This window comes from Cucurbita pepo, chromosome 16, assembly GCF_057944985.1.
Source record: "Cucurbita pepo subsp. pepo isolate OVF chromosome 16, ASM5794498v1, whole genome shotgun sequence".
NCBI lineage: Eukaryota > Viridiplantae > Streptophyta > Magnoliopsida > Cucurbitales > Cucurbitaceae > Cucurbita > Cucurbita pepo.
In genome coordinates, this window is record NC_141813.1 from 4,027,155 (window position 1) to 4,045,887 (window position 18,733).

The window sequence follows — 18,733 nt, forward strand, 5'->3', positions numbered from 1 at the left end:
ACCCATGTTCGGTGGGTTCTCGAGGCACGGATTGCAAGTTAAAACAGGTTGAAAACAAAGTAAAATGTTTTCTAAGTTTTTAACCATGTTGGTTGCTTGGATACCAGGTGGGTTCTCGAGGCACGGATTGCAAGTTAAAACAGGTTGAAAACAAAGTAAAATGTTTTCTAAGTTTTTAACCATGTTGGTTGCTTGGATACCACACTCTTTTCTTAATGTACATGGAATCGGTAATTATTCTTATTTCTTTTCCCTTTAGACACTCGGTGGTCGGGAGTAAATCGAACAAAGTATCTGTCCAAAATAAAAGGGCCCAACCAGATTTGAACTGGTGACCTCTTAATCTGCAGTCAAATGCTCTACCACTGAGCTATGGACCCATTTTGCATGATTTTAACTTTAGTGACTGCTTCTACAGAGTGTCAATCCAAAAGTGTAAAAAGTGTCTGTCCAAAAGAAAAGGGCCCAACCAAGTTCAAACGGGTGACCGGTCAAATTCTCTACCACTGAGCCATGGATCCATTTTGTAGGATTTTAACCTTAGTGACCCCGTAGACATAGTGTCGGTCCAAAAAGTGTAACAAATTTCTATCCTAGATAGAAGGGCCCAACTAGGTTCGAATTGGTCACCTCTTGATCTGCAATTAAATGCTCTAACATTGAGCTATGGTCCCATTTTGTATGATCTCAATCTTAGTGACCCCTTCTACAGATTATCGGTCCAAAAGTGACCCTACCGAATCGACTATGGACCAATTTTGTATAAATTGGTGGATTACCTATCGGGAATTAAACACAGGTCGTTAGATTCAAAGTCGAAAGTGCTAACCACTACACCATAGAACCACTCGTTAAACTTTATTTTGACAGCGATTTTGATAAGCGTCAACAACGCTGGATTTTGCAAAGCTAGAGGTCGTAGTATGCTTACAGACTTTCACAAGGTGTTTTCAACTTCTTTTATAGGTAATTGAACTTTTGAGTCCATGCAAATGATTGGTTGGATTAGTATGAGTTTAAGAAGACAGAGGAGAGAAGAGAGACTTTGTTAGAAACTCACCCATAGGTAATCTCCCAAGATGTTTTCAACTTCTTTTATAGGTAGAATTTTAAAATCAAACCACAACAAAATTTACTTCTATCTAGCAAAATTATTTTTTGTTTGAAACAAGATTATAGATAAATTTAAAATCCAAGAAAACGGATCTGAGTTTGATATTATTTGATTTTGGGTATGGACACAACTAGCTGATTTCTTTTGATTACATTAATGAATGTATGTAGATGTTTACAGTGTTGATCTTAATGGTTTTAGAAAATATCAACACATCATCAATATAAACTATCGAAATTTTATATTTGTCCTTTTAAGAAATTAGAATTTTCCGAAATCCCAATTTCATGTCGAATTTTATAAAAACATTTGACTCTAAATTCTTTTTATCAAATCATTTTTGTTTTGGATCGGATATCTTATTTATTCTAAAACCTTATTCAAAGGTTTGTAGTTAATTACTGGTATCAGAATTTCTAGTTTTTTTTCACCATGTTGTTAACTTAAAATGTCAGAAATGACCACCTGCTCTTTGGAGACCTTATCAGTTTCCTCTACAAAATATCACCTAAAATGTCACAGTATTTAGTGTTTGATACTTTTTGACTTAACCCTAGGGTTCTATTTACGGTGAACTTGTGATTATTTTTGTCAAATTATATATTTGATTACCTAATACATTAAGATATAATATCTTATTTAAATAATATTAAAATGTGGTAGAATATCATAATATATGTTTAATTAATATGAATATCATTCAAATTTCAAATATATATTTTTATTTAATGTTTATGATACACATCAATTATTTTAATATTTAACATATCAAATACGTTAATATGTTTTGATATTATACTTCAAGACTATAGGAACTTTCTCAGAGGACCTGAGAGTTACATCGGCCCACAATGCATCTCATGGACTGGCTCATGAAACTCTCTTCTTGAGAGATGACCTAACATATAAAGAAGACCCGATTCAAATAATAGACAAGAAAGTCAAATGATTGAGAAACAAGGAAATCTCTCTCGTTAAGGTTCTATGGAAGAATCATAGAGTAGAAGAATCCACTTGGGAAACAGAAGGCAAATAAGAACCTTGTACCCTGACCTATTTTAGAATAAGCACTTTCGATGACCGAAAGTTTTCAAAGGAGAGGAGAATTTGCAACACTCAAGGTCTCCAATAAGAGACAGTGTATAATCCCTACTAGGTTGTATCTAGAAGCAAAGAACAAGTAAAATTGAAAAAACATTAAGATACATAACACGATGACCTCTAAGTTCTAAGATCCTGAAAACATAACAAGATGTAATATCCTAGCTTAAGGTCGCGATTAAAAACCTTATAGTAGGCTACTTACTAAGGTTTACTCACTCCATGTTTATCATTTTTTTCAAGTAACTAAGAGTTGGTCGTGGATGAGTGGACTTTGGAGTGTGGGCTATGGACTAACTTCTATTTTTAATCTAGTATTTTTTGTTCTTCTTTTGAGTCTGCTTCTTATTTTTTGGTTGTAACGAATATGTATATGTAACACCCCAAAAATGAAGGAAATTAGCTCCCATAAGAATAAGTCACTCATGAAAGACTCAAAGGATAGAATGGAAAAAAACTTAAAAGGATTAAGTAAGAACAAAGGACATAGTCAAGTCACTCGTGTACCTTAACAAGTGATTTCAAGGACTTAAAGGCCTTTTGAAATGGAGAGGAAAAAGTAAATGAAAAGGGCAAAAAAGTCATTTTATCAATTATCCAGAATCTTTCCGGATTTGTAATTCCTTATCTAGAAGGAATCTCAAGATTTAAAATAAGCGAAAAATGATCAAAAAGCGATGAGGAATTTGTAGAAAAATTATGGATTTTTCGAGAAAAATAATAATAAAATATTCGGAAAGTGGAAAATTACCAAAATACCCCTAGAAGAATGGATAACTACAGAAATGCCACTCTAATTAGAATCAAAGAATCTACCGTGACCATCCGAGCAAAATCCTTCAAACTCAAATTTCAACCGTCGGATCTCCTCCAAAATTTGATATGATCTAGAACGAACACGCACGGATCATCACATCCAACGACTAGTATTCAAAGTCAAGATCGGTAAGGATATGATTGGAGTTGATATCTCTGAAAAATTATCCAGAAAGTTCGATCTCTAAATAACGAAGATTCTGGAGCTCCCAATGTCGGTTTAATCTCCTCCGATAAAATCTGAAGTAGGAGCAACAATACGGAATAAGAATCAAGAAAGGTCGATCCCCCAATCAAAGGCAATAAACGTTTAGATTCTGGGTCTCCTACTCTCAAATTTCTTCCAAATTCGAGAGCAATCCTCCACCATTTCTTAAAATTTGACATTTTCTCGGGTTTTCTCAATTTTAACCCCATTCCAGACCGATTCTCATAGAAAATCTTATGGTTTCAGAAACTAGACGCAATAAGGAGTATGTGGAAGGAAATTTGAAGTAATTCAGATACTGGAAGCTCAAGAATGGACGTCCCAAACGTCGACGACGAGGCAAGTAGCCACCTTGGACTTTTTGTTAAGAAATACTTGTAGAAATTGCTTAGATTTTCATATGAACCCTAAACCAAGTATGAATTAAAGATATATAAAGAAAAACCCAAAGAAATACTTGTAGAAATTGCTTAGATTCTCATATGAGTTTGTCATAAATCAAACTATGGTACATTCAATACAACTTCATTTTCTTGTCATACGAAGCAAAATAGAAGAATTAAATCAAACAAACTGACGAACTGAGTCGAATAAATCCAACCCAACCCAAACTGATTAGTTTGATTCATTTCTTGGGTTGTAGTTTATTCGATAACACTTGCATATTAGAACAATTCAACATTACATGCCTTACTTACAAGTAAAATACTAGACCATCAACTTTTTGTTTTATAGTCCAACAACCGCTCAAGAAAATAGATTTCAAACTTGAGAGAAAAAAATATATTGAGTAGGAGTTAAAAATGTTGCATTTTTTTTAGAAAGGGCATTTGGTCTAGTGGTATGATTCTCGCTTAGGGTGCGAGAGGTCTTGAGTTCAATTCTTGGAATGCCCCTATGTTCATTTCTCAAAAGATGAGCCTTAGAAAAAGATAATGCTCTTATTAATATCATTTACTTGTGTACTCCACGATATATGTCTATAGTGCATAATAAGGGCATTTGGTCTAGTGGTATTATTCTTGCTTTGGGTGCAAGAGGTCTCGAGTTCGATTCTCGGAATGCCCCTCCAAAATATAAAAATGACAATTTTGAAACGAAAAAAAAAAAAACAAAATGAAATAAAAATATTTTAGTCATCAATGGGGCCTAACCCAAAGGAATGCGTGGCAATGCACAACTTCAACTTATATAAATTTCATATATTGAGGCACGGAAAATATATAGACTAACAACTAAGAATTATAAATCTGCTATAAAGGCATGTGGTCTAAGTGGTATGATTATCCTTTTGGGTGTGAGAGGTCTCAAGTTCGATTCTTAAAATGCCCCCAACAATATTATATCAAAATGAATTATGCAAGATAATATGATTTAAAATGTGGTTTTTAAACATTGAACCAAGAAGATGGTCTCGAGCAAAAGAGCATTACACAAATTGTTCTATTATTGTATTCTTTCTAGGAACTTTTCAATCAAATAGGTCATCTGTTGTCACAATCCTTAATAACCGATGAAGAAGTTTCAGAGAGCCATAGGTTCGAATCCTGTCACCTTGATGGGTTATTCTCAGGGGCCGAAGTTTCAGAGAGCCATAGGTTCGAATCCTGTCACCTTGATGGGTTATTCTCAGGGGCCGAAGTGCAAAGCCCCATAGTCTATTCGTGGTCAGGAAGGCAGGCATGTTGTCCACTGTCGTCACATAGGTCATCTGTCGTCACAATCCTTTTAAGAAAGATGCACCCAAATAACCGATGAAGAAGTTTCAGAGAGCCATAGGTTCGAATCCTGTCACCTTGATGTGGTATTCTCAAGGGCCGAAGTGCAAAGCCCCATAGCCTATCCATGGTCAGGAAGGCAGGCGAACCGCACACACTGAAAAAAAAAAAAAGATCTCCTTTTCTATCACACGTAGAATTGTCATTCTTTTGTCTTTTGAAACCCCTTACCTTATCAGTCATCAGGCAGGTTTTTGGTATCATATATCGAGATAATTATTATGAAAAGCTATTCCACTAGTGTGACTTAGATACCCTTTCTTTGTGTTATCGGTCATGCTATTTGAATAGCCTGAAGTCATCATAGCCTCTCCACCGGTTCCGAAGACTCCTTCGGCATCAATGTGCTCCAATGAAAGAGATCAGACCCTTTCCTGAACTAGAACCGGGCACAAAATGCCGAGGAGAAAGTCGAAAGCGAGCTCTTTTCACGTATACGCAATCTCGAAACCCAATTAGCTCAAGGACTGTCTCCTCAACCCTGGCAAGTATGAGTGCTTGGTAAGAGAGAATGTCGAATGAAAAAGACATTCGATTACGGCAACATTCGCAATTACCAAAGTGCACTAAACCTAGTAGAGATCTTCGACCTAACGATAATGGAACTTCAAGCCCATTTAATCAATCCGCTTTGTACTTTATTGTTGACCGAATCGGATGCACGCCAGGCCTAAATTCTCTCTCAGTCACCCGGAGACGAAAGGAAGATCAGATCCGAAGTTTACGAATCGAAGAAAAAGTGGATCTGAGTTCTACACGCTTTCATTTTCAAAAGCTTCGCTTGCCTGCGGTACTTTATTCAGGATGTGCAACAATACGGTCATCTCTCAGCCGTGTATAGAGAATTTCTTGATCATTTCCTTGGCGGATAACACAAATGAAATCGCTTCCCTGACCGTCCATCTTATGAGTCCATTATTGTCTTGTTGGTTTGTTGTACTATTCTATACCTCTCTCGATTGATAGAAAGATGTTCGGGAGCTGGGAGGGCCTATCGTGAGGGAACTTTCCTTTTCACGGTAGACAAAGGTAAAGCGGGAGCTGCATATGTCCACTGTGATCAAGGCAGAGCGACTCCATCTTTAAAAGATGTTGGTTTTATCGAAACTATTAGATCTGCTTTCGTTATTGAAAAAAATAGGAGCTCTTGGTTTGGCCGATGTCGATTCGTATGGCAATGCGTACTTGACTCATGATGAGGATTCTGCGTTTCATACTGCTGCTATGAGCCGAAAGAGCTGGTAAGCTATCTCGCTAAACAAAAGGAAAAAGCACGTAGTAGACGAAACCTTAGACTTCTATAGGACTTATAGCATTGCCTGGTGAGCTCGCCGTTGAGGGTTGGCCTTACAGGAGATCGAGCAGCCTTTCTTTCCCTACCTGGTATGCTTTCCCGCTTATTGTGCAACTAGCCAACTAGCCAAAGATAGAGGCAGAGAGATCATGTCAATCAATTTGTATGTGCATTTTTTCCGTCCTGTACTTGCCTGCTTAGCTTTCTTAGCCAACATCTCCGGTTTCTCCCGAACCAAGAGGTCCTGCTTATCCATACCCAAAAGTCACACTTTCAGCCGAAAGACTGATTTTTTTCATAAAGTCGGTTCATAGATCAAGAAAGAATGAAGCAGCTTACAGGGACAGTTATGCGATACGTCTTTTCATACTCGCCTTTTCTTTAACCCTACTATCAACCTAGCCATTCTCGCTTGTTGCTTTAAGGGGTCTCCCCACTGTAGATTACTCGGATTAGTTCTCGCGTCCCTGTGCCAAAAAGAATGGGCGAGTTTGGTTTGAATGTTCATCGATTGGGTGGATCCATATTCTCCGTGGGGGGGGGGGGGGTGAGACGAGGTGTAGCGCAGTCTAGTCAGCGCATCTGTTTTGGGTATGTTGTCCGCTAAAGGTTTTAGGAAAGAGGGTACAAATTTTCTACATAGGTCATCTGTGGTCACAATCCTTTTAAGGAAGATGCTCCCAAATAATTGGTGAAAATTAGCCTTTAAAGAAGTTTCACAAAGCAAGAAGAGGCAGAACAGAGAATAGGAGTGAGTCGTGCAAGGAAGAAAGAACTAGTAGGTTTAATTTGTGTTCGTTTGAACTAAAAAATGAACCAAAATTTTTCAAACGAACCCAAATTTAAGACTCACTAGGCCAAAGTCCATATGTGGTATAAAAAAAAACCTTCCGTGGCCCAACGCTTATTCGCAGTCCGCATCCAACAATTTCTTTTTAAACCTACACGTATGCTCCAGGCCAAACTCACGTAACTAGTCAGAAGATGCGGCCCACAACTGAACGGAAGACAAGTGTCACAATCGCACTCTTGCAGTAGTGAGACAATGATTATGTGACATTTGTTCTAATCCAATGAACAAGTCAACCATGAAAAATTTAGACTGAACGAACAATAGCAGTGTATGCTCGAATCACGTTTAGAAGAAATATTTTAGAAAACGTGAGCGAGAAAATACATTCGAAACAATTTCAATTAAAGCAATGTTATAAGCTAAAAGTGAAGAAACAACAACTGGTCACGTTCTCCTATAGTACATTTTGGGACATTTTAGTCCTGATGGGTGTAGATATGATTTTGAGGACTAATCATACACCCCTTATTGGCACAACAATAATAGTAAAGGCCTATCTAAGATGAAAGCAAGTAAAACGTGTTTGGAATGAGCATGCCACCATGAACCACAAATCGTTTACAGGAATAGCTGAGACATCTAACATGCAGCCACAGGCAACATGCCTTGGCCAATCATGACCGCGACATCTGCCCTTACACAATTTGTCAATATCTCTATCAACCGACTCTTCATAAACTCTACGTTGTAGGATGAGGCTGACTTTAAGTCTCGCGATGCGCTTCTAGCGGATCTCAGTATTGAGAAGTCTTTTCCAACCTACTAGGAGCTATTGAAAATCACTTGACGGTTTGTTAACTCTTCAAGTCCTCTCTGTTGGTGTCTTTCCTAGTTTCTTCGCTTGAAACAATTTCTTCTTTGCATGACGTCATACCACCTGCTTTTACTTGATGTTTTCTTGGTCGGAATAATAACATTTCAAGTTACTTACGTGGACAACAGGGTTAGTCTGTATCCATAGGAGCAATTGGATCCTATATGATGTCTTCCTTATCTTGTGGATAACTTCGACTAGTCCATAGAATTTTCGCACCAGTCTTTGGTTCTTGTTGCTTTGAACTCAAAGTTGATCTAACCTTGACTTATCATAACACTCTATTTTCTTTGAAATTATCGTGGAAAGTACGGGGATCAATACCTTGCATCTCCAATTGAATTGATTACTAAATATATTATTTCTTTTCAATTTTTTCTTATTTAAGACATAATGAGGCGGGATAGTTTTTCATTTTCACTATTACTGATGACGAGATGTTTAGGACTTTGTGACATAAGAATTGTGGGGATATAGTTTAGATGGTAGAGCACTCGCTTTGCATGTGAGAGTTATGGGGATTGATACCCTGCATCTCTAGATTTTCTATATTTTCACTATTATTAATGATGGGAAATTTAGGGTTTTACGATGCAAGAATTGTGGGGATGTAGCTTATGATGGGAAATTTAGGGTTTTATGATGCAAGAATTGTGGGGATGTAGCTTAGATGGTAGAGCTCATTTAGCATGCGAGAGGCAAAGGGATATCCCCATCTCCAAAAGAAACTATTTGTTATTAATATTTTACTTCTATTCAACCTTTCCTTATTTATGACATAATTAGCGGAGATATTTTTTCATTTTCACTAGAATTGATGACGGGACATTTAGGGTTTTCTGATATAAGTATTGTGGGAATGTAGCTTATATGGTAGATTGCTTGCTTAGCATGCGAGAGGTATGGGGATTGGATCGATACCCCATATCTCCAAAAGAAACTATTCGTTATTACTATTTTATTTCTATTCAATTTTTCCTTATTTATGACATAATGAATAGCGTTATTTTTTTTTATTTTCCTTATTATTGATGACGAGATGTTTAGGATTTTGTGACATAAAAATCTTGAGGATATAGCTTAGATGGTAGAGTGTTTGCATCAAATGTGAGAAGTACTGGTATCGAAACCATGCATCAACAAAGGAAACGATTACTAAATAAATTAGTTCTTTTAAATTTTTCCTTACTTACGACATAATGAGCGGGGATAGTTTTTCATTTTCAACATCATTGATGACGGGAAGTTTAGAGTTTTTTTATGTAAAATCATGGGACTGTAGCATGCGAGAGATACGGGGATCGATACCTCGCATCTCCAAAAGAAACTATTTGTTATTACTATTTTATTTCTATTCAATATTTCCTTATTTATGACATAATGAGTAGCGATATTTTTTCATTTTCACTATTATTCATGATGAGAAGTTTAGGGTTTTGTGACGTAAAAATTGTGGAGATGTAGCTTAGATGGTAGAGAGCTCGCTTTGCATGCGAGTTGTACGGGGATTGATAACCCGCATCTCCAAAAGAAAGTATTTAATTTGTTATTATATTTTTTCATTTTCACAATTATCGATGTCTCGCATCACCAAACCAAACTATTTGTTAATATTTTGATATTTTTTTATTTTCCCTATTATTGATGATGTGACATTTAAGGTTTTATGACATAAAAATCAAGGGGGTGTAGCTCAGATGGTAGAGCGCTCGCTTTGCATGCGAGAGGTACGGGGATCGATACCCCGCATCTCCAGAAATAAGACTATCTATTATTAAAAATATATTATTTCTTTTTCCTTATTCATGACATGTTGGGTAGAGCAATATTTCTTCATTTTCACTATTATTGATGACGGAAAATTTAGGGTTTTGTGATACAATGATGGTGGGGATGTAGCTTAGATGGTAGAGAGCTCGCTTAGTATGTGAGAGGTACGGGGATCGATACCTCGCATCTCCAAAAGAGAGAAATTATTTTTTTAAGTACGAGTTAATTTAACATGTTATGTATAAGGTGGGTATGAGAGAAAAAGAAAAGATACTTATATAAGGATTTATATCATTATGGCTATGCCATTTTTATAGATAAAAGAGAGTAATGTCCGAGAAGCACATATAGAGAGAGGACTTATTGTAAGTAAAGAAAGCAATCTAGTAGTTATACTGCTACTTATGGAGAGGGAATTTGAAGAATTCCACAAAAGATAAGAGCTTATAGGATGGCGGTAGCGTCCGATGCATATGACGGAACTTCTTCACAATTGCAATATCTGACCAATGAATGTTATTGTCATTTATAGCTTCTATCACAATAATATAAAATTTGGGGTCAAAACCTATATGGGACTGAAAAGACCATTCACCACACGCTTGTAAATTAAATTATATCTACCACCTCTGAAATTTCCACGGCAAACCTTCCAACAGCTTGCACTTCTTCATCATTGACATCCTTAATTGGAACTAGATTTTAAGGCAAATCTTCTCCACGACTCACTTTGGAACACTTTTATAGATAGTTTCAACAAACTTACTTTGCTCGTGAATACTTTGGAGTTCAATATTTATAGTTGGAGAACGCTATTCAAATTGATATGGTCGAATCTTACAACAAAGTCTAATTGAGCCTCCCTCTATTAGGAAATAGCTTCGAATCAAATTCTTTAGTTTGGCCAATGGTTGCATTGTCTTAGTCAAACAACCCAGACTAATGTATTACCAATAGTATAAACATTTTGTACGTGTATTTTCTTACATATTAACAATTGTATACAAATAATAATTAAATTTATGAGTAGAAGTTTGGATGGAGTTTTATTAAATAGGTAATCTTAAATTATATCTAAAAATATGGTTCGTTATTTGATTATTTTCTCTTGAGTGAATTTTAAGTGAAACACATTCTCTACCCAAGTAATTGCCAGATGCAAGCTTCACACTAAGAGGAATCAAAGTCCCAAGTATTGAGTTTTCTCTTGAACTCGTAAAAAGAGCGGTGTACCGGTTTGATCCTGAGTCGTGGAAAGGAATGAGTTTGCTCTTGCAGTCGTAAAAAGAGCGGTGTAGCGGTTGGGCTCTGATCCGAGGAAAGAGTCAGAAAGTTTTATTCAAAGTTTTATTCAAATTCCCACTATAAAACTATGGTGTTATATTTCTAAACCTTTTCCTATTTAAGTTCTAAATTATTGTTAAGTTTTATTGCATGGTATCAAGTTTGATTGTTATTAAAAAAAAAATTAATAATTAGATTGTTGAAACCCTATTCACCCCCTCTAGGGTTGTCATATCGATCCAACATTATCCTTCCACCAATAGGAGCAAAGGCAACGTTACTATGTGAAAGTTTCATGTCATTTATTCAACAATAAGGGTGTTAGCATGCATTTGGAAATGAACCCATATTTAAAAAATTTAGATAAAATAGAAAAGAATTGTTATCTCAAAGACAATGATACTATGTGAAACTAGCCTCAAGATGCTTCCTTAACTCTTAGGGGCGGTAAACCAAAGGTTCCTTCACCCAAGACCCATGGCCCAACTCCCAACATGGAAGGGATAATCTAGAGAATCATTCCAAGAACCCTAACGGATGGGTTACAAACTCACATTATCAAGCTCGACAACAAACAATGTCACTGGCAAATTTAGGAAGACTACATGAAATTACGAATATATCAATGTAGGAGGAGTAAGTGAAAACAAAAAGGGAGTCATGACCCATTTTCGGTGGGTTCTCGAGGCACGGATTGCAAGTTAAAACAGGTTGAAAACAAAGTAAAATGTGGGTTCTCGAGGCACGGATTGCAAGTTAAAACGGGTTGAAAACAAAGTAAAATGTTTTCTCGAAATAAAAAAAGAATTAAAATATAATGAACATATATATTTACATTATATTCGAAATAGAGTTTATAGGTTCATAGTACAAAATAAGGGAAATGTTGAAAAAAATAATTTTAAAACATAAAAGATAGTTGGTGTTGTTTAATTGTAAGTTGGGCAACTACTCGTTAAATGAAAGGAAAACATGGAGTGAGTACAAAGTTGACTAATTGTATGTTTTTAACCATGTTCGGGTGCTTGGATACCACACTCTTTTCTTAATGTACATGAAATTGGTAATTATTCTTATTTCTTTTCCCTTTAGACACTCGGTGGTCAACCATGTTCGGGTGCTTGGATACCACACTCTTTTCTTAATGTACATGAAATTGGTAATTATTCTTATTTCTTTTCCCTTTAGACACTCGGTGGTCAGGAGTAAATCGAACAAAGTGTCTGTCCAAAATAAAAGGGCCCTACCAGATTTAAACTGGTGACCTCTTGATCTGCAATCAAATACTCTACCACTGAGCTATAGACCCATTTTGCATGATTTCAACTTTAGTGACTCCTTCTACAGAGTGTCAATCCAAAAGTATAAAAAGTGTCTGTCCAAAATAAAAGGGCCCAACCAAGTTCAAACGGGTGATTGGTCAAATTCTCTACCACTGAGCCATGGATCCATTTTGTAGGATTTTAACCTTAGTGACCCAGTAGACATAGTGTCGGTCCAAAAAGTGTAACAAATTTCTATCCTAGATAGAAGGGCCCAACTAGGTTCGAATTGGTCACCTCTTGATCTGCAATTAAATGCTCTAACATTGAACTATGGTCCCATTTTGTATGATCTCAACCTTAGTGATCCCTTCTACAGATTATCGGTCCAAAAGTGACCCTACCGAATCGACTATGGACCAATTTTGTATAAATTGATGGATTACCTATCGGGAATTAAACACAGGTCGTTAGATTCAAAGTCGAAAGTGCTAACCACTACACCATAGAACCACTCGTTAAACTTTATTTTGGCAGCGATTTTGATAAACGTCAACAACGCTGGATTTTGCAAAGCTAGAGGTCGTAGTATGCTTACAGACTTTCACAAGGTGTTTTCAACTTCTTTTATAGGTAATTGAACTTTTGAGTCCATGCAAATGATTGGTTGGATTAGTATGAGTTTAAGAAGACAGAGGAGAGAAGAGAGACTTTGTTAGAAACTCACCCATACGTAATCTCCCAAGATGTTTTCAACTTCTTTTATAGGTAGAATTTTAAAATCAAACCACAACAAAATTTACTTCTATCTAGCAAAATTATTTTTTGTTTGAAACAAGATTATAGATAAATTTAAAATCCAAGAAAACAGATCTGAGTTTGATATTATTTGATTTTGGGTATGGACACAACTAGGTATGGACACAGCTAGCTGATTTCTTTTGATTATATTAATGAATGTATGTAGATGTTTAAAGTGTTGATCTTAATGGTTTTAGAAAATATCAACACATCATCAATATAAACTATCGAAATTTTTTGAAAGGATTGAAAATATCATTCATAATCTTCTGAAATTCTGATGGAGCGTTTTTTAGCCTAAATGACATGACGTTCCCCTCATATTTTCTAATTGGACATTAAATGCTATTTTATATTTGTCCTTTTAAGAAATTAGAATTTCCGAAATCCTAATTTCATGTCGAATTTTATAAAAACATTTGACTCTAAATTCTTTTTATCAAATCATTTTGGTTTCGGATTGGATATCTTATTTATTCTAAAACCTTATTCAAAGGTTTGTAGTTAATTACTAGTATCAGAATTTCTGGTTTTTTTTCACCATGTTGTTAACCTAAAATGTCAGAAATGACCACCTGCTCTTTGGAGACCTTATCAGTTTCCTCTACAAAATATCACCTAAAATGCCACAGTATTTAGTGTTTGATGCTTTTTGACTTAACCCTAGGGTTCTATTTACGGTGAACTTGTGTTTATTTTTGTCAAATTATATATTTGAATACCTAATACATTAAGATATAATATCTTATTTAAATAATATTAAAATGTGGTAGAATATCATAATATATGTTTAATTAATATGAATATCATTCAAATTTCAAATATATATTTTTATTTAGTGTTTATGATACACATCAATTATTTTAATATTTAACATATCAAATACGTTAATCTGTTTTGATATTATACTTCAAGACTATAGGAACTTTCTCAGAGGACCTGAGAGTTACATCGGCCCACAATGCATCTCATGGACGATGCAAAACTATGGTGGCGCTTGAAGGTGAATTGTATGAAAAACTGTCATGCACCAAAAAATTATGGGAAGACCATTGATGGAATTGAAGCAATCGACGCTCCCCTGTATGGGTTTCCAATCAAAGACCTAATGTTTGATGTTGACTCTTTTGAAGAAAGAGTCACGTGATCGAACAACAAGAAACGTGGCGGTATCTCTGAGAACTCTATCACACACATAAAAAAAACGTGTCGAAGACATTACACAGAAAATCTGACTTTCATCGAGGAGACCCGAGTTTGATTCTCGACAATGAAATTTTATTTTCTTATTTCTTTTATTTTATAGTTTCATCTTTTGTCACCAATTATATTTAAACTTTACCTAGGTTTGAGAAGCACTATAATGGATGAGTTCAATAGTATCTTAAATTCAAAAGACTTTTATGAACTTATTTTGAGAGGCACTATAATGGTCAAGTTCAATAGTACCTTAGATTAAAAAGACTTTTATGAACTTTGAACCTTTAATAGTGTTATGTCATAGATATTTGGTTCAATTTCAACAAGTGAGGTTGAGGTCATTCAAATGGTTAATGTGATAATTCGGTCATTTTCAAGGTCTCTTTTAGTGAACGCCATCATGGCTGAGATGACTGAGATGAGCACTAGAGTGAGTTTGACAAGGAGGGTCGTAGAGAACCACACCCCAAGCCAAGCTCATGTTGGGCTTAACAAACTGAAAATCCAAAAACAAAAACCCTTAAATGGGAACCAGGATGCTAAGGAATTAAAAAAACTTTATTTTTGATGTTGAACACTACTTGAAGGTTACAGGAACTTGCTCATAGGACCTAAGAGTTACGTTGGCCACAATGCATCTGATGGACGGTAGCGCTCGAAGGTGGATGATATAAAAAATGGGTCATGCACCATAAACTCATGGGAAGACCGTTGATGGAATCGATGCAATCGATGCTCCCCTTGATGGGTTGCCAATTAAAGACCTGACGTTTGATGTTGACTCTTTTGAAGAAAAAGCCACACGATCGAACACCTCGAAATGTCGTGGTAGCTCTAAGAACTCTATTATACGACTTGAGAGTGGAGGGCTACAGGAACTTTCTCATACGACCTGAGAGTTACATTAGCCACAATGCATCTCATGGACAATGCAAAACTATGGTAGTGCTCGAAGGTGAATGGTATAAAAAATGGGTCATGCACCATAAACTCATGGGAAGATCGTTGATGGAATCGATGCAATCGACGCTCCCCTGGATGGGTTGCCAATCAAAGACCTAACATTTGATATTGACTCTTTTGAAGAAAGAGCCACACAATCGAACAGCTCGAAACGTCGCGGTAGCCCTGAGAACTCTAACACACATAGGGAAGGACGTGTCGAAGAGTTAGACATTAAGCAAAAGATCATGCTAAAACTCTTCAGCGATCTGACAAAATACTTCAGGACATCTACACCAAAAATCCATTGTCGTCCAGCGGTCAGGATATCTGGCTTTCACCCAGAAGACCCGGGTTCGATTCTCGGCAATGGAATGTTATTTTCTTATTTCATTTTATTTTACAGTTTCTATCTTAGACTAAAAAGACTTTTTATGAACTTTGTACCTTTGTCAGAGTTATGTTATAGATATTTTGTTCAATTTCAAATGGTTAATGCGATAATCCAGTCGTTTTCGAGGTCTCTCTTGTTGAACGACATCATGGTTGAGATGAGCAGGTGATTCAAATGGTTAATGCGATAATCCAGTCGTTTTCAAAGTCTCTCTTGTTGAACGACGTCATGGTTGAGATGAGAAGGTGATTCAAATGGTTAATGCGATAATCCAGTAGTTTTCGAGGTCTCTCTTGTTGAACGACGTCATGGTTGAGATGAGCACTCGAGTGAGTTTGACAAGTTGGGCTGTAGAGAACCACACCTCAAGCCAAGTTCATGTGGGCTTAACAAACATAAAATCCAAGAACACAACCCCTTAAATGTAAACCGGGATGCTAAGGAATTAAAAAGCTTTATTCTTTACGTAGAACAATACTTGAAGGTTACTGTTACTTGCTCATAGGACCTAAGAGTTACGTTGGTCGCAATGCATCTCATGGACGATGCAAAACTATGGTGGCGCTCGAAGGTGAATGCTATAAAAAATGGGTCATGCACCATAAACTCATGGGAAGACTATTAATCCAATCGATGCAATCGACAATCCTTTGGATGGGTTGCCAATCAAAGACCTGATGTTTGATGTTTGATGTTTACCGTTTTGAAGAAAGAGCCACACGATCGAACAGCTTGAAACGTTGCGGTAATTCTGAGAACTCTATCACACACATGAAAGGACGTGTCGAAGAGTTAGAAATTACCCAAAACATCATAGTAAAACTCTTATAGCGATTAGACAAAAGACTTTAGGACAACTACACCAAAAATTCATTGTTGTCCAACGGTTTGGATATTTGGCTTTCACCTAGGAGATTCTGGTTTGATTCTCTGAAATTGAATATTATTTTCTTATTTCTTTTTATTTTATAGTTTCATCTTTTGTCACCAATTATATTTAAACTTTACCTCATTTTGAGAGGCACTTTAATGGTCAAGTTCGATAGTATCTTAGATTAAAGACTTTTATGAACATCGTACCTATGTTAGTGTTATGTTCTAGATATTTGTTTCAATTTGAACAAGTGGGGTTGAGGTGATTCAAATGGTTAATGTGATAATCCGGCTATTTTCGAGGTCTCTCTTGTTGAACGCCATCATGGTTGAGATGAGCACCCGAGTGAGTTTGACAAGGAGACTCGAATTTAAACTTTACCTACGTTTGAGAGGCACTATAATGGTAAGTTCAATGGTATTTTAGATTAAAAAGACTTTGTTAGTGTTATGTTATAGACATTTGGTCAAGTTCAACAAGTGGGGTTGAGGTGATTCAAATGGTTAATGTCACTTTATTTGATTCAAATTGTTAATGTGATAATCCAGTTGAATAGTTACAGGTGCGGTGAACGTGGAGATTAAACACGTGACCTTCAAATCTTTAGTTTGACACTCTCCCAACTTAGCTATCCCTGCTAACATTAAAAATAAAAATTCATAAGTAAAGTTATTTCCAATAATTCATTATATTTTAAAAAGAAATAATAATCAACTAAACTATAAGGTGCAATGAATGCAATCGAACCAAGACCTTCCAATATTCAATCTAATGCTCTCCCAACTAAGCCATCCCAGATAACATAAAAAATTAATAATCACAAGTTTTAGATTGAATAGTCATGCAATGTGAACCAAGTGCGGTGAACGTGGATCGAACACGTGACCTTCAGATCTTCAGTCTGACGCTCTCCCAACTGAGCTATCCCACAATCATTAGATATGAAAATTCATCAGTAAAGATATTTTCGCTGATTCATTGAGATTTCAAGAGAAATAATGACTAATTTTTTTATTGAATAGTTAGGTTATGCAAATAGAAACAGGTGCGGTGAACGTGGAGATCGAACACGTGACCTTCAAATCTTAAATCTGATGTTCTCCAAACTGAGCTATCCCTGCTAACATTAAAAATGAAAGTTTTTAAGTAAAGGTATTTCCGCTAATTAATTGAAATTTTAGAAAGAAATGATCACTAATAGTCAAACATTAAAAATGAAAGTTTTTAAGTAAAGATATTTCCGCTAATTAATTTAAATTTTAGAAAGAAATGATCACTAATTTTAGATTGAATAGTCAAATTGTGCAACGTGAACCATGTGTGGTGAACGTGGATCGAACACGAGATCTTCAAATCTTCAATCTAACGCTCTCTCAACTGAACTATCCACACTACTGTTAAAAATGAAAATTCATCAGTAAAGGTATTTTCGCTACTTCATTGAAATTTTAAATAGAAATAATCACTAATTTTTAATAAGATATTCAAGTTATCCAACTTGTATAAGGTGCGGTGAACTAGAACACGTTAGGTATTTCCGATAATTCATTGAGATTTCAGAAAGGAACAATGACTAATTTTAGATTGAATAGTCGGGTTATGCAACTAGAATCAGTTGCGGTGAACGTGGAGATCAAACACGACCTTCAAATCTTCAGTCTGACGCTCTCCCAACAGAGCTATCCCCGCTAATATTAAAAATGAAAATTCATAAGTAAAGGTATTTCCGCTAATTCATTATGTTTAAAAAAGAAATAATCACTAATTTTAGATTGAATAAGCAAGTTATGTTTTTAGATTGTATAGTCAGGTAATAAACTTGTATTAGGTGCGTTGAACGTGGATAAAACACGTGTGACCTTCAAATCTTCAGTCTAACAATCTCCCAACTAAGCTACTCTTGCTAACATTAAAAATGAATATTCATCAGTAAAGATATTGGGTACACTTCTGGAAATTCAACAAAAGGCAATAGTATTAGACCGAGATGCCAGATTTAAATCTCGCTTCTGGAAAATTCAACAAAAGGCATTGGGTACGTAGTTATAGTATGACATTCCACCCATAAATAGATGGTCAAATAGAAATGCTCAAGCAAATATTGGAAGACATGTTGAGGGTATATGTGATGGATTTTGCAGGAAGCTGGGATAAGTACCTACCCCTCATGAAATTCGCTTATAATAATACTTGCCAAGCCACCATAAAAATGGCCACATACGAGGTTC

At 35.8% G+C, this 18,733-nt stretch overlaps 5 non-coding genes across 5 annotated transcripts; 2 read left to right on the forward strand and 3 right to left on the reverse strand.

The window, feature by feature from the left end:
- Nucleotides 1–308: 308 nt before the first annotated feature.
- On the reverse strand, nucleotides 309–380 carry TRNAC-GCA (transfer RNA cysteine (anticodon GCA)). The gene has a single exon. It is a non-coding gene; the product is annotated as a tRNA-Cys (tRNA).
- Nucleotides 381–9,660: 9,280 nt separating this feature from the next.
- TRNAA-UGC (transfer RNA alanine (anticodon UGC)) lies at nucleotides 9,661–9,733 on the forward strand. The gene has a single exon. It is a non-coding gene; the product is annotated as a tRNA-Ala (tRNA).
- Nucleotides 9,734–12,269: 2,536 nt separating this feature from the next.
- Nucleotides 12,270–12,341, reverse strand: TRNAC-GCA (transfer RNA cysteine (anticodon GCA)). The gene has a single exon. It is a non-coding gene; the product is annotated as a tRNA-Cys (tRNA).
- A 3,199-nt stretch (nucleotides 12,342–15,540) lies between these two features.
- On the forward strand, nucleotides 15,541–15,612 carry TRNAE-UUC (transfer RNA glutamic acid (anticodon UUC)). Its single transcript has one exon. It is a non-coding gene; the product is annotated as a tRNA-Glu (tRNA).
- A 1,750-nt stretch (nucleotides 15,613–17,362) lies between these two features.
- Nucleotides 17,363–17,436, reverse strand: TRNAF-GAA (transfer RNA phenylalanine (anticodon GAA)). The gene has a single exon. It is a non-coding gene; the product is annotated as a tRNA-Phe (tRNA).
- Nucleotides 17,437–18,733: the final 1,297 nt, after the last annotated feature.